Raw genomic sequence first — 17,293 nt, 5'->3', positions numbered from 1 at the left:
TCAAAATTTTACTGTCTTTATTTGTAGATTAGACAAACTAATAGCAAGACCTTATGTTTTGGCTTCTAGATCCTCCATTTTGGAATCTTTCCAGTTTTTATGCTGTGTATCTGTCGAGTGAGGTGGGTTTTGGTGCCACACTAGAGAAAAAACTCCCCTTTCCATCCTTCCCCTCCCTTTCAATTTATTCCCCCCCCTTTTTTTCCCCTCCCCCTTTTTCATTTCCTCCCGTCCCCTACTTCTCCCTCATTTTGAGTGGTTTTGGGACTTTTTATACATTTTGTATATGCATGTCACTTATATGTGCATATATTACCATCCACAAATTTATTTGTATACCTATTGTTAAATTTGCGTCATCTTCATTTTGGTGCAGACTGCCTGGTCCTTGATCGTGGTTCTCTTATAATGACCTTTATGTACAGGTACTGGTATTTCTGATACAACATGGAATTGCAGAGCTTACTTAAAATTATTGTTTAATTAAGCTTTGACAATAAAACCTAAAAGCTGATTGGTTACTATGCGCAGCTGCACTAGATTCTGTGTGCACCAGTTTTAGAAAATCTCCCCCTATATGTCTAAATGATATGGAATCTCGGTCTTAAATAAATTTGGTTTACATAATAAGTAATAGTATTTGTTACAGGAAAGTTATATGGCCATTTCGTCTACAGAGAATATTTTGAATAGACATCACAGAGTTCAATCACCAAATATTAACAAATAAGACTAAAATTTGAACAGAAATATTTAATGTTTTTACTTTACTTTCCATTAACAAGCAAAACCTTCTCCACAGCGTTAATGCTCTCACTTATGTGGGATACGACTATTTACAATGACCACATTGGTGACAAGTGAATCATCCATCACAAGTTAGCCACCCACGTGACACATCAAGCACAGGATTTATGGGGCTTATGTTTCAACAGTGTATCAACTGACAACAAATGATGTCTCACATGATGATAAGCGAGCAACACATTTTCTGTTTAGCATGTTTCAATTGTACATAATTATTTAATTTGCCTTCTTTTTCCCAATACAAAAAAGTGATTTCTTCAGCCATTCTAAGTACCTTTCAACATTATTTCCCTCCTTCCATCAATGTATATCTCAATCTATTAATAAACAACTTCCTTGTTGCATTCAATAAACTTTCTCTTCTCATATTAATGTTCACTCTATATCCAACTTAATTTTCACCCTTTATCTGACAGAACTTCTCTTTTTAACTCCCTGTTACTATTATTAATAATTTATTGAACACCTACAAAAATAACACATCCAGGTACTGTTATACAAAAATAATATGCCTATTGAAATTATATTTAAGAGAGATTCAGTGAAAAGCAGATCTATGTTTTTTATTTGTATTCTGCATATTTTTAAAGTCAAGTGTCAGTTCTCACAGATGTAAAACCCTTGAGCTTGTCAGGGTTGGTATATCTGCCATCATTCATACATCTGGAATACTGTGTTCCAGCTCCACCATTCATGATTAAATAAAGTTTTCCTGGAATCTTCCAGTACTTTATGTCATATGTGTGTGTCAGAAAACCACAGGAGTACAATAAAGCAAGCTGCCAGCACACATCATTAATAAGAAGTGCCAAAGTTTTCAGTATTTCCTCTATGAAAGCCAATGATGCCATTTATACAGTTGCAAAAAGAGCAAATGTAGGTAGACCATAGGCTTGGCAGGCCAGTCTATTTATAGCAATAGCTGCCATTATCATTTACCCTATCATATTGGTTTCTAATAATAAAGTCTTTCTTTACTGAATTTCAGAAAGGTTTACAGGGCTAGTGTAAGTCATCAATTAAAAACAGCATACAATGCTAAGCAGATGATAGTCTTCACCAATAATATATATCCGACATATAATAACGTAAAGTTATTTTGTTATCACATTTACCCCGTATAAGGAAAGTAAATAAGGTGAAGTTGAAGGGATATGTATTGCACTCAGGAATTGATCACTTGTTAAGTGGGATGTGTGTTGCCATGACATCATCGGTACATACGCTCTGAAGTTCTGGTTTACAGTGCCCGCACCAGAAATAGAAGCTCCCGCGTGCATACCAATCATATAACCAGTGCTTGTGAAACCACAAGACAGACAGGGGGGACATGTCAGCCCTCTCAGTAGTGACTTTACAGCACATGCACAGGGGTTACGTTATCGCTGCTCCAGTCAATCACATAGCCGGTGCTTGCGAATCCAGAAGACAGACAGGGAAACATGTCAGCCCTCTCAGCAGTGACTTTACAGCGCTGGAGTGCTTCGCTCCACAGTATTTCATAATGTGTTAGTATATGACGCATACTAGCACATTATGCCATTGCCTTGCATTTTTTTTCTGAAAATCAGCGGTTTACAACCGCTTTAATGCTTGGTAAAATGTACAGTTTACTTTGCTTCACTGCAATGTATGGTAACCCAACAATCAAGAAAAGTTAGCACCAATGGATCCAAGCTACAGTGCACCACAACAAACATGTTATGTTCTTTAGGTTCAGTTTTTGATCTACTTTTGTGTTGTAGTATTATAAATGAATGGGCTAGATTTATACAAATATGTTCATACAAGAAATACTGTAGCACTGCAAAGGAACTGTCAGATGTAAAGTTGGCCATAATGTATTTGTCGTTATTGGCAGTTCACTGCTTGGTGGCATGTTAACTCTACATGATTGGAATGGTTTTAAGCTTCAATATTCTAGACAGATTAAATCTAATAAAACACCACATAAAGACCACATAATTGGGTAAGTGACTAAAGGGTTAATGCACATAAGCATAAGGCAAGCAAAAATTTAATTTTCAATGCCTGTAGAGGCAATTTGTTTTCACTTTATTACCGCTTGCACAATATTAGAGTTGGGTGAACAGTTCAACCCAAGAAAAACTTTGGCCTGTTTGCCCATTCGGTGAACACTCGAATTTGCGGGGCACTCAGCGGCATGTTCGCCTGCCGAACGCCCCACAATGCAATGTGCACTGCACAGTGCATTCTAAACCCTGATCAGGCAAGGCATTGTGAATGACCATTGCACCACAACTTGTCCAAAATTTGAAGTGACCTTTTTTTTAATGCAAAAAGGAATGTATCGAATTAACACGCATACTGCATATTGATTGCTTTTCAGTAATGTATGTGTTACAACAAAAAATAAGTTTACTTTGACCCTCAAACCTATAGAAGGATCTATAAGCAACATCTTTTAATTTCTGGTATAGACTGTAATGCCGCGTACACACGATCATTTTTCGGGTTCTAAAAAATGACGGCTCTAGAAAAAACAATGTTTTATTCAACTTGATCATTAAAACAGCCTTGCCTACACACAATCGTGAAAAAAAATGCTCTAGCAAAGCGCGGTGACATACAACACGTACAACGGCACTATAAAGGGAAAGTTCCATGCGGATGGCGCCACCCTTGGGGCTGCTTTAGCTGATTTTGTGTTAGTAAAAGATGATTCGTGCTTTTCTGTCTGTTACAGCGTGATGAATGTGCTTACTCCATTATGAACGGTAGTTTTACCAGAACGAGCGCTCCCGTCTCATAACTTGCTTCTGCGCGGATTTTTCACGTCGTTAAATCCCACACACGACCATTTTTTACAACCCGAAAAACGACAACGTTAAAAACGTAGTTACAAAATAGAGAATGTTCCAATTTTTTTTTGCCCATTTTTTGGAACACGAAAAATGCTCTGAAGCCCACACACGATCGTTTTTAACGACATAAAAAAAAACATTTTTTAGAACCCCGAAAAATTATCATGTGTATGCGGCATTATACTATCGAAATGCCTCAGGTTAAGTTTAATTATTTTTTACAGCTGATGCTTGGAAAGTTTGCCTTTACAGTTCGTTTTACTGTTTCTGTTCAGTATGTATTGAAGTAGTAATTGTAATACAAAATGAAAAATACATTTTGCCATACAGGGAACATTTGATTGATTTCTGTTGAAGAGACATGTTGAGCATTTTTTCTTGATTAGCAGCTGCAGCCACTGATCAGTGTATTCTGATATGGCTACAAATGGTGGGTGCGGTTGTCAGAATCCAGTGTCCTGGTGGGGAGGATGCTCCATCCACCTTTTTTAGTTTGCAATTAGCCTACTATGGCCAGCTTAAAACTATTGAGTATAGCAAAGATACAGAAAAAGAAAAAGAGGAGAAGAGCCGGTAGAGGGGTAAGGGAAAAGTGAGGTAACTGTAAGCTGAGTGTTGGTCAAGAACAAGGGGATGCTTATCACTTATACCATTTATCATACAGATAGATAACTAGCTATACTGGCTACAAATCTGTTCTGATTATTATAATACAGCAAACATGCAAAAATAAAACTTTAGGATGAATGCAATATAAATGTTATATGCACACTATTGCAATAAAACAACACAAAATAAAATCTTAAAAAAGCTAGGGTAATTTTTCTTTTAAGTGGTTTACAAAATATATGTCTGAATACAGCGACAATTAATAGCTTACACAAACTTATTTTACCTACATCTTCACTTTGAAAGTAATTAGCACATAATGCAATATTTGCAATTCTAATACTAGCTACTGTAATTAGACTCTCATTGCTATCTAATAAAATTAAATGTGGGCCGTGCAATTACCCCTGCTACTGCACACAATCTTCATTGCTGCCACCCTACAATTAAACACCTGATTTACTGTTCAGTCACATAAAAGGACTATCATTCATATAAAATGAAAATCAAATAAAACAATCAATAATGAGTGGGTAAAGGCTCTGTCATCACCAGCTGGCATGATGTTATCTGTCTGAATCGTTTCTTTGGACTGTTTGCTTGTTTGTTTTTTAAGTTTCCAAAGAGTCTATCATGGAATATATGATGCTTCAGCCAAACCATGGTTTGAGAGAGTGAAAACACAGCTTAATAATATAGAATAGCAGCAGCTTTGAGAAATTCTGGTGTTGTGCATTTCTGATTTATTTTATGCAGGATTTTCGAATACATGTTCTTAAACTACAAAACACCTCCAGACCTGCTGTGAGAATGAAGAAAGGGTATATAAATATATGACTCAGAAAGTACACAGTGTTACTATAATTTAGCAGAAAATGTATTAAGGATACTTCTTACAACTGAACCCCAGAACATCAATAATTTCTAAAGCTATATTTGTCAGATAAACACAGTTTTTTGGGGAATATATATATATATATATATATAGAGAGAGAGAGAGAGAGAGAGAGAGAGAGAGAGAGAGAGAGAGAGAGATAAAATAATGATTGTGTCTTTCGTGCTACTGTGAGTATATATAAAATGCCAAATGTCCAGATGTAAAACAAAAAGTAGCAAAACCTAGTAGTGTTCACTATACAGAAAATTAAAACATAGTAGAATAAAGTGATCTTGTGCTATATTGTGTTATCAAAAAAAAAAACACTAGAATACCCCCATGCAGGGGTGTGCAAATGTCCAAAATTGAAATAGATGCAAAGGAATAGTGTATAAATTAAACTCAATCAAATGTATAAGAGATAGGGTAATGTCCCACAGCTGTCCCATAAGGCTAGGTTCACACTGCTGCCAATTCAAAATCGAGGTAAAGCCGCTATTTTACCGCGATTTTGCGGCTGCGTTTTTGTGGCGAATTTGCCGCAATTTTGCCGCAATTCGCGGCCACGATTTCAGGGAATGCCAGTCTATAGAGCTGAATTTGCATCCCACGCAGATCAAACTTGCACAGGACCCTTTTTTCCCCCAGCTTATATTTGCAACGCATTGATGTGAATGGCACTAATGGAAAACAATGTTATTTCAATGACATGCGAATTTGAGCAATCGCAACGGCTCAAATTCACAAAAAAATTCACAGCAGTGTGAACCTAGCCTTAATAATGTAGAGAATTTTTCCGATAGGTATCAAAGTAAGTGGATGAATTATAATCCTATGAAGCGTGCTTGGTATCCAATAACTAGTCTCTCAGAACTCTCCCCTTAAGGCCCGGTTCACACTGCTGCGAATTTTATTGCAAATTTGAGCCGTTGCGATTTTTCAAATTTGCAAGTCATTAAAATAACATTGTTTTCCATTAGTGTCGTTCACATCAGTGCGGTGTGAATCTAATCTGCGGAAAAAGGGTCCTGTGCGAGTTTGATCCGTGTGCGATGCAAATTTAGCTCTATAGACTGGCATTCCCTGAAATCGTGGCCGCGAATCGCGGCAAAATCGCTGTAGAATTGTGCAAGTTTGAATTTGCAGTAGTGTGAACCTAGTCTAGTAGATGCAACATCTCGCATTGATTGGAAGTTCACAAATTAGATATATCAAACATGATATAATTACTCAATACAGTGTTCAACGCATTCATAAGGCTGAATTCACAAAGCAGTGGTTCCTGCTGTCAGAATACAACAGACACAGCAGGAGATTCACCCATCTGTAGTGTTTAAGCACACAGGCTAAATGAAAAAAAAAAATATTTGGGTATGGCCAGCCTTACCCTCGCTTCTTGTCTTTTGGACACAACAGGAAGTAAGGGGAGATGTGTTATAATTGGAAGATGTACAGTAGGTGTTTGTGATATTGTGTTTTTAGCACGACAGCATCGCGCTGATTCTCTGTGACATGGTGCCGAGATCTCGCCGACATCTCGCACTCACTGGAATAGTGACAGCACATTCCAGCAAGCGCGTCATAGAAGCGACGGGAGATCCGACTTGGATTCCCGCCAATTCTACACGTGTGCGGCGTTTGTTATGAATCCTGAGGGGGAAGTCCCCGCCGGATTTTAAATAAAAATTCGGCATGGGTTCCCCCCTCAGGAGCATACCGGCCCTTAGGTCTGTTATGGGTTGTAAGGAGAGCACCCCCTATGCCGAAAAAACAGCGTAGGGGGGTCCCCCTACAATCCATACCAGACCCTTATCCAAAGCACGCTACCCGGCCGGTCAGGAAGGGAGTGGGGACGAGCGAGTGCCCCCCCTCCTGAGCCGTACCGGGCTGCATGCCCTCAACATGGGGGGGTTGGGTGCTCTGGGGCAGGGGGGCGCACTGCGGCCCCCCCACCCCAGAGCACCCTGTCCCCATGTTGATGAGGACAGGGCCCCTTCCCGACAACCCTGGCCATTGGTTGTCGGGGTATGCGGGCGGGAGGCTTATCGGAATCTGGGAGCCCCCTTTAATAAGGGGGCCCCCAGGTACCGGCCCCCCACCCTAAGTGAATGAGTATGGGGTACATCGTACCCCTACCCATTCACCTGCAAGAAAAGTGGTAAAAACACAAATAAACCACACAGGGTATTAAAATATTTTATTAGTCTGCTCCGGAGGCCTCCCCTGTCTTCTTTAGCTCTTTTACCAGGGGAGGCTTCTTCTTCCGATTTCCGGGGGTCTTCTCCTGCTCTCCGGGGTCTTCACCGCTCTTCTGTGATGTCTTCTCCGCTCCGGGGGGTCTTCTCAGCTCTTATGTGACGTCTTCTCTGCTCCGGGGGTCTTCTCAGCTCTTCTGTGACGTCTTCTCGGCTCCGGGGGTCTTCTCAGCTCTGGGGGGGTCTTCTTCTATATTCGCCGCTCTCCGCTCTTGACTCAGCGCACCCCGGTTCTTCCTCCCGCTGTCCGGTTCCTTCTCCTTCAGGGCTGGCCGCCGCTATACTGGCGGCGGTCAGTCCGCTCTTCTGTAACGTCATCTTCTTCTCTTCTCGTCTTCCGTCTTCTCCAGATGTTGACACGCCGGTCGGCTCTTCTCGCTGCAATGACGTGTGCCCGGCTTGCATCGGATTTATATAGGCCTCACAGTCCCATCATGCTCCGGTAGGTACCACGTGGGTAGGTATCACATGGGTAGGTACCAGAGCACCCAACCCCCCCATGTTGAGGGCATGCAGCCCGGTACGGCTCAGGAGGGGGGGCGCTCGCTCGTCCCCACTCCCTTCCTGACCGGCCGGGTAGCGTGCTTTGGATAAGGGTCTGGTATGGATTGTAGGGGGACCCCCCTACACCGTTTTTTCGGCGTAGGGGGTGCTCTCCTTACAACCCATAACAGACCTAAGGGCCCGGTATGCTCCTGAGGGGGGAACCCATGCCGAATTTTTATTTAAAATCCGGCGGGGACTTCCCCTTCAGGATTCATAACAAACGCCGTACACGTGTAGAATTGGCGGGAATCCAAGTCGGATCTCCCGTCGCTTCTATGATGGCTTTGTCTCCATCGCGGCTGGCGATGGAGACAAAGATTGACACAATATCGCGTGCACCTACTGTACCCTTATCTTACCTTTCTCCTCATGTGACAACTAAACAATGTTGTATTTTAAGTGATTATAAAGGTTCAATTTTTTTTTTCTTTAAATAAACATGTCATACTTACCTGGTCTGTGCAATGATATTTTACTGAGTAGCACTGAACCTCCTCTTATGGCTCCTACTGCTTTCTGAGTGCTCCCAAAATATAATCTATAAAGCATTTATAAAATGCTAAATTACTACATTCATCGCCAAAAATTGCATACAGCTTCCACGTTGCCTGGGGGCAAATTTAGCCCCCATTGCTACGCTCTTTTTTTTTGCAGGTAGAACCCTTTTTACCAGTAAAAGTTGTCCTAGCATAGTTTAATAATTTGCGAAATACATTCCTTTTTAAATGTTCCTGTTTGTGTTTGTGCTGTGCTCTTGGTTGAGACAGCATTTATTTCTGGTGAATTGACACTTCTTATGTGTATGGAGAAGTCCTGTCATGGATTAATTATGGTGACACAGATGAACTGTTAATAATCTCTTTGGACATTATATTTGTTGTAATTTACTTATTTTTAAAGATAGGGTGGTAACTGTTGAAAACTTGAAATTGTTGGCTACATCTCTAGATGACATAGATAGAAGATTTACACTGAGGAACACTTAAATTTTTTTGTGTTTTTGTATTTTTGTATTACTCTTTGTGGAGATGTGTAAGAGGTACTAATATATATTCTGTATTTCCCTAAGGGATGGATGTTTGGGGGACCCTTATTCTAAAGGGGATTTTCAGATTCCTATATAAACTCCCACATCCTCTTGGGTGCAGGTGAAATGGGGATGAGGTCCTAGTCCCTGAACATGGGAAAAGGGTGCCTTGTAAGAGGGAAGACTTTATCACCCCCCCATCAAGGTACCCTCTAATTAATGAAATGCGTGTGGCCTTGTATGGCTCAGGAGAGTTGCACATTTTCTGCTCTGTCTTTTCCTGGCCATCTATGCTACATGCCTGCATAAGGGTCTGGTTTGAATCTTAGGGGAAACTTCATACTTCCCCTCCTATTTTATGGGTTCTGTCCCTTTAAAAAAATGTGACCATTTAGGATGTAGGTGATGTCATTGGTTATATGTGGTCATGACCAAGCATGGTCAATGACATCACACAGGATGTCCAGCTGATTTGTTTAGAAACAGCAGCCACTGATCCAATTGTAATTTAACATAACAATACAACATTATCACGCAGTGGGCCATCATGGTGTCAGGGAAATGTGGTTGAGCAGTGGGTCATTGCAATTGATTATGAATCTACATCATATTTCAACTTTTATCACTATCCCCCTCAAATATGATTTCACAATTATGGTAAAAGCAACTTACAATAAAGAAAAAAGGATGTGTTTTTTAAAGGGGTTGTAAAGGTAAACGTTTTTTTTCACCTTAATGCATCCTATGCATTAAGGTGAAAAAACTTCAGACAATACCGCCTCCTGGCCCCCCGTTATACTTACCTGGCCCCTCGGGAAGTCCCGCGCTCGGCCCCGACATCCTCTTCGCCACTCATCCTGGTCATCGATTGGCTAGTGTGGATGGATTGAAAGAAGTGCAGCCATTGGCTGGCGCTGCTGTCAATCACATCCAATGACACTGCACACCAGGGGGGGTCAAGTGATACAGTAAGCGGCTATAGCTATAAGGACTCCACACCATGCAAGCTTGCTCGCATTAATGTGTGGAGTTCTTGCAGGGAGGACCGGAGACAGCCACAGAGGGACCCCAGAAGAAGTGGATCAGGGCCACTCTGTGCAAAACGAGCTGCACAGTGAAGGTAAGTATAACATGTTTGTTATTTAAAAAAAAAAAAATTACAACCCCTTTAAATGAGTATTTCATACATAATTTCATGATAAAGAACACTCTGTGAATTAAATATTAGGTATCGATCTATATTTGTTGTGAAAGAGCAGTGGTTCTCAACTCTGTGCTCAAGTACCCCCAACATGCCATGTTTCCAGGTTTTCCTTTATCTTGCACTGGTGTTTTAAATCAGAGTCAATGGCTTTGTATTTTGGACAGCTAAATTCCCAAAACATGGGCTGCTGGGGGTACTTGAGAACAAGGTTGAGGACCACTGTGATAGAGCATAAGAAAAAACTAGTTGACAACAATTTCTGCCTAATTGTGATCAAAACAGTGTTATATAAATACCAGTTACAATGGTTACAATAGAGATCAGGGTGAAAGAAAAATGGCCTATCAGTTTTCAAAATTTCTTTCACTGTCAGGTTGTATGTTGGAGGAGGCTCAAAATGTAGTTGTAGTAGAAAATGCAGGTCTTCAAACTTCCTTTGCTGTCTGGCTGGGCAGTTTACATCTCAGAAAATAATGCACAGCAATACAAATCCTTTGACAGGTAAGAACAGGTCCTATATACAGTATTTAATCTGTGTATTTAGCTGTTTGCCAAGTGTTCCACTTTAGACCCCAAACTGTTATTTCTTGATGAAGGGGAAGCATAAACTATTATGGAGAACATAACAAATTAAAACATCACTAATTACCTTTTTAACAGAAATTAACTCTTACTCAACTTTAAGGTCTGGTTTAACTTTTACAAGGCATGAGAGTCTGAGCAGAATAGTTATACAAATTGATAGAAAGCCATAGGGCAGTCCGTCAAGCAGTTTTCGATTTGGAGTTGGACAAAGAGCAAGTGCATGCCTTTGAGGAAACTAAAATGGGATTCTTAAATGGCTCTTCAAAGAAATGAATTGATTCATTCACCAGTCCTCAGATTGTAATTTAAAAAGGTTAGAAGCTTCGTTTTTGAAGTCGTTTAAGTTTAAAGAGACAAATGCTTCATTTAAGTTGTCACTTCACTATAGATACATTTAAAGACATAAGAATGGTTCTTTATACTAATTAACTGTAGAAGTCAATACAAAAGCCCTTTTTATAATGATATTTATCTTAAAATTGTTAGACTTCAGAAAAAACACGGTTGGTTGAGCTATTAGAAAGCACGTTAGCATAACTAGAAAGAAAAACTATCTGTGTAGGAAGCAGATTTCAACAAAAATGCAAATAATAAAATGGCAATGTTGATTTCTAGTTTAATTTTACATTCTTGAAAATGTCTAAAGCTTATTTTTATAAGCCTACTTGTGCACCTTAAAGGGACCTTGTTGTAACGTATCACAATTTTATAAAAGGCATACCTAGAAAAAAAATACTTACCTTTACCACTAAACATGCCACCAGAATACCATTCAGGAGAAATTCTCCATTGAAGTTTGAAGACAAACCAACACTTCTAGAAGTGTTGATTTTTGGGGTTCCCTGCAGTGTTTACTGGTTTGTGTAGTGACATGGAAGTAAGAGGGAGAAGTTTTGGTTTTCTGTTTGTCTTCAGTAGGGGAACTCTCCAGAAAAAAAAGCAATGTTCTGCCAGTGACGGCAATGTGAAAAGAAGCTATACAGTTGTTTCTTTTCCAGGTACAACTTTTTTTAATTGTGGTACTTAATGGCAGAGTCCCTTAAAAATACATTTTTGCCATTGAAATGGATCTAGTAGATGCAGAAAAATTTACTATTGTTTCTGCTTCAAAGGATTATTCCAAAAATCCATTTTTTTTAAGTATCACATCAATCAGTATGATAAATTGCAAAGTGAATCTATGAAAGTACATATAATTTTTTTTTAGTAGAAAAGACAGAGTTGAACTATAAAATTGACTTTGTTACCCTTAGATAGTAAAAAAAAAAGTGTAAATTAACTTCTTAATAAACAGTGATATTTTTTCATTAATGGCAAGTTACAACAAAGCATTGTTTTGTAATAATAATGAGCCAGCAATCAAAAGCATCAATGTCTACAGAAATTCTTATGTAAAACTATTGTGGAAGGCCTACTATAATGTTTGATGCAACAAGGCAACATTAACTTACGCAACCGGAAAAAATAACAGCAAGTATATATGATATTTGTCAACCTGTCTTCAGTCTTGCACATGTAATTGTATACAATTTTTCTTAGATTTAACATGTCACCATTTCAGCTTAAATGCATTACCATGTATACAGCCAACTGGATGCTGTCTATATTGAAGGATGTTGTTCATAAAGTATAGAAAAGGAATTGGAAAATGGGTAAGAAAATGGAGGAAAATAATCACCATCGAATACAATATTTTTGAGCTGACAGCCCACTGGATGAGAAAACAAGTGCAATTAACCATTTCAGAACATTTCTGCAATTTTCAATCAATCATTTTACAATTTTCTCAACAGATGTAAGAGTTTTAAGAGTAGCAATGTATGTATAGCACCTTCCCAAGCATCACATAGGATTACATTCTGCATGCATATTGACTCCTTTAAATTACTAATATCTTTATATAAATTACAACATTTATAAAAAAAAAACAACAACTTATTTTCAGATTAAAACATAATCATGTCTCTACACACAGTGACTATTTGATAAGATGATTTAACTGGTTAGATGCCAACTGGTTTTAATAACAAAAGTCATTTAGCTGGATTCAGGTAGGGTTACACCGGTGTATCAGTAGATACGCCGCCGTAACTCTGAATCTACGCCGGCGTAAATTTAAGCGTATTCTGGAAACCAGATACGCTTAAATTAGGCTAAGATACGAGCAGTGTAAGTCTCCTACGCCGTCGTATCTTAGGGTGCAATTTTTCCGCTGGCCGCTAGGTGGCGCTTCCGTTGAGTTCAGTGTAGATTATGTAAATGACTAGATACACCAATTCAGAAAGGTACGTGCGCCCATCGCAGTAAAGATACGCCGTTTCCGTAAGAGGTACGCCGGCGTAAAGATAAAGCTGACCCCTAGGTGGCGTAGCCAATGTTAAGTATGGCCGTCATTCCCGCATCGAAATTTGAAATTTTTACGTCGTTTGCGTAAGTCGTCCGTGAATGGGGTTGGACGTAATTTACGTTCACGATGAAACCAATACGTCCTTGCGGCGTACTTTGGAGTAATGCACACTGGGATATGTACACGGACGGCGCATGCGCCATTTTTAATTAACGTCAATCACGTCGGTTCACCCTCATTTACATAAAACACGCCCCCTCATCCTCATTTGAATTAGGCGCGCTTACGCCGGCCCCATTTACGCTACGTCGCCGTAACTTAGGAGGCAAGTGCTTTGTGAATACAGCACTTGCCTCTCTGACTTACGGCGGCGTAGCCTAAACACGATACGCTACACAGCTGCAAAGATACACACATGTACCTGAATCTAGCTAATTGACTTCTACTATAACATATAACATTTTGTGGTAGAATTGACTGGTTTGTTCAACCACAAATAATTCTTCCTCTAAAGCTAAATGGATAATGAAATCTTATCAGAACATGTGATCTTTTCAACAATCTTTCATTGGAATGATCTGAATTTTACAAACAATCCATTCCATAAAAAGTTGATGTAATTGAATTAAAATCTAAATCTAAATAGACGAACACATTGGTAAAAGTGACTTATGTTTGACAGATTTAGTCAAAACATAATTTCAGTAGCCAACAGGATGGAGTGTAAGTTAAAGTATACATTTTCTTCTTGTTTTCAGTTTCTTGCACCTAAAATACAGCTATACATTTATAAAGATTGTGACCATACATGTTACAATGATACCATACATGATTGTACAATTTATGTACAATATTATTTAAATGTAACAATATTGTTTAATAGGAGGACACAACTAAACCATCCAAAAATGTTGCATGTATTTGTGGAGATCCTTGTTCTATATAGCTGTTGGTAGATCTGCAGGATTTTGTACCATCACATTGGAAAGTCTATGGTCTCCATATATTGGCGATTTACCATTATTTTTACGGCCCTATTCAGCTACTAGTGGGCACTTTTAAGCCCCGCTAGCAGCCAAATAAAGGGTTAAATATGCCTGTGTAGCTCCGTTGCCGAAGAGTTTTGCAGGAGGTGCCCCAAAGATGCTGCTTGCAGGACTTTTTTTAAAGTCCTACCGGTGAAGTGCCCCAGTGTAAAAGCACTCTGGATTTCACACTGGGACTGCAGGGGAGGTGTTTTTCAGGCACTTTACAGGCTCTATTTTTAGCCCAAAAGCGCTTGAAAAATGCCTCAGTGTGAAAGGGGTCCTAAATGGGTAAGGTTAGTGTGTTTTTCAAAGTTGGCTGAATGAAAGCATATCCTGTTTGCTGAAATCTACAATCATTTATTTTTTATTGTCCTCTGTATTTCTCTGAAATATCAAGCTGCGGCATTATGGAGGAGTTTAAAAACAGCACTGGTGCTGTTGGGTGTTAAACTAACTTTACTGCAAGCAAAAACATATGTTTTCTCTTTAGCCTAGGTTCACACTGTAGCTTTTCTCCCGCAGGCTGTGTCAATACAATGGTAATGGCACCTTCAGATCAGTTTACAAATTGCAGTGATCTGACTATGATCCAACTGTGGATTTGGACAGTGCGGGGAAAAAAAGTCCCTGCATTTTTTTTTTGCGAATCCAATGTGAGTTCAGCCATACAAACTGTACAAACTGTATGGTTGAACTTGGATTGCAAAGACATTGCAAGTCTGTGTTCGCTACAGTGTGAACCCAGGCTCAATGCTCTACTTTATTAAAGTGGTTGTAAACCCTTTCATATACCCAAGTGACTGGGCTAGGGTGATACACAGAGATAAAAAAAAATCCTCCTACATCAGTTGTTCCTGTTTACAAAGCTTGTCTGAGCACTCAGAAAAAAGGGTGCGGAGAGCTGAAATGTTTCTCTGTATAGCTCAGTGAGGAGAACTCTGAGATCTAATTGGAGGGAATGGACAACCCCCCTCCCCTCTACACAGCACACAGGAACAGAGCTGAGGCTGTTAATCAGCTATAGCCCCCTTCCCAGTCAACTTTTTTCTCTAGGCGTCAGGAAATCTTCTCGGGAGTGATTCATGCTGATAGCAAAGGAATAAAGCAGCAGACTTAAATTACCCTTTCATGCTCTTAATTGAGTCAAATACACACTAAAGAGGGATATGTGTTGAATATATTTCATGTCTAAGGTTTACAACCACTTTAACTGTTATACTACAAATGTGTATTAATTGGTATTTAATAATAACTAGTAATTAATAAATGCTTAATAATAGTTTATTTTTATTACATATAAAAAATATTTTATCCCAACGGTTAAAAGACCAAAAACACATTTGAAATAACGAGGATATCAAAGTGCATTACATTTATGGCTCAAAATATCAATTTTACGGAGAGAACACCAATTTCATAAATACAAATCAATGTCTATTTCAGGAACCTTTATCCTGTATTTAATATGTACAGTATGTATTTAGGTGTCCTGATTTCTAATGTTAAAATTACACTAATCCTAAAATGTCACTCTAAATAAAAAAAAGTGCTGCAGGTTTAACCCTTTCATAACTAAGCCTATTCCTGGAATTTGTTGTTTACATAAAATCCATATTTTTTGCTAGAAAATTACTTAGAACTTTAGCAGAGAATCTAGAGAATAAAATGGCGATTGTTGCAATATTTTATGTCAAGCGGTATTTGTGCAACGGTCTTTCAAACGAAATTCTTGGGGAAAAATGACTCTTTCATGAATTAAAAAAAAAAAAATAGTATAGAAGTTCGCCCAATTTTTTTGTATAATGTGAAAGATGATGGTTTGTCGAGTAAATAGATACCAAACATGTCACGGTTTGAAATTGCACACATTCGTGGAACAGCGACAAACTACAGTACCTAAAAATCTCAATAGTCGATGCTTAAAAACCGGTTTCATATGCGGGCGCGACTAACGTGTGCGTTTTCTTTGCTGCCCGAGCGCATAGGGATGAGGGCGCTTTAAAAAAAAAATTGTATTTATTTATTTATATACATTGTTTTTTGTTTTTTTTTTATCACTTTTATTGCTGTCACAAGAAATGTAAACATCGCTTGTGACAGTAATAGGTGGTGAAAGGTAACCTTTATGGAGGGATCAGGGGTCTAAAAGATCCCAAATCCCTCATTTGGACTTCAAAGTATTCAGATCGCCAGAAACTGTGATTCTGAATACTGTCGTTTTTTTTAAACCGGTGCCATTGGCAGCTGAGTAAACCAGAAGTGACTTGACATCGCTTCCGTGTCTATATACAGGAGACTGAAACAAAGCCGGACCGGATCTCCCGGTGGGATGGGAGGCCCAGTAAAAGTGGCGGAAGGCGGTGGGACATCCCACTCCTATAACAGCCGAGAGGCTTTTAGCCGCATCGGTTGTTATCCCTGGAAAGCTGACCGCCCGCTCTAACAAACAGTACTGGGATGATGCATGCAGCTGCATGCATCATTCCAGTATAATCCCCTAAAGCCGAGACTGTATATCTTGGCATGAAGGTGATAAAGGGTAGGCACCCTATTTGACAGGGGAGCTATCATTTATATGCACTATGGCTGAATGCTGGCCACTTGCTACTTAATGCTACTTACTAGGCAAGCTCTGACATTTCTTTATAGTGTTGGAGGCCCACAGACATTTTCACACGTATACAGTGCTTTCAGTTGGCAGGTGGGACTTTTATTGCAGATGAGACATATTATTGGGTAGATTTACTAAAGTCAAACAGGCTGTTTACTTTGCAAGAGAATTGTCACTTTAATGGGAAATTTTCATTTAGCTTAGATAATAAGGTGAACCTCTGCTAACTTCCATCATTAAAATATGTACAATAAAATATGTATGTGTTGGGTATTCTCTGCAAAGTAAATTTTTACAGCATTCGCTAAGTTAGCGTAAAATTCCATTTGACTTTGGTAAATAAAACCCATGTCTCTTCTGCAATAAACAATCCTTACTTGACTGTCAGTAATCTTCTCTATAATGTACACATTAGTGTACACTTTTTAGTACTGCCAGGATCAACAAAAACCTGTGCATGTCCAGAAGTTATCCTGGCATGGCCAATGAAGTTGGCTGAAGATCCCATACCTGGGAGAAGACCAAGCTAAGATGTCAGTAGCAAAGGAGGGAGCTCTTTAATAGAGCATCAC

At 39.2% G+C, this 17,293-nt stretch overlaps 1 protein-coding gene across 1 annotated transcript in view; it reads right to left on the bottom strand.

Annotated features, from left to right (window-relative positions):
• Positions 1-17,293, bottom strand: part of TENM2 (teneurin transmembrane protein 2) — a 1,404,789-nt gene that overhangs the window by 1,126,773 nt on the left and 260,723 nt on the right. The window lies entirely within an intron of this gene.

The sequence above is a fragment of the Rana temporaria genome, chromosome 3 (assembly GCF_905171775.1).
Source record: "Rana temporaria chromosome 3, aRanTem1.1, whole genome shotgun sequence".
NCBI classification, from domain to species: Eukaryota; Metazoa; Chordata; class Amphibia; order Anura; family Ranidae; genus Rana; species Rana temporaria.
The sequence above is the reverse complement of the archived record's forward strand: the minus strand, read 5'-3'. Positions and strand labels throughout refer to the sequence as shown.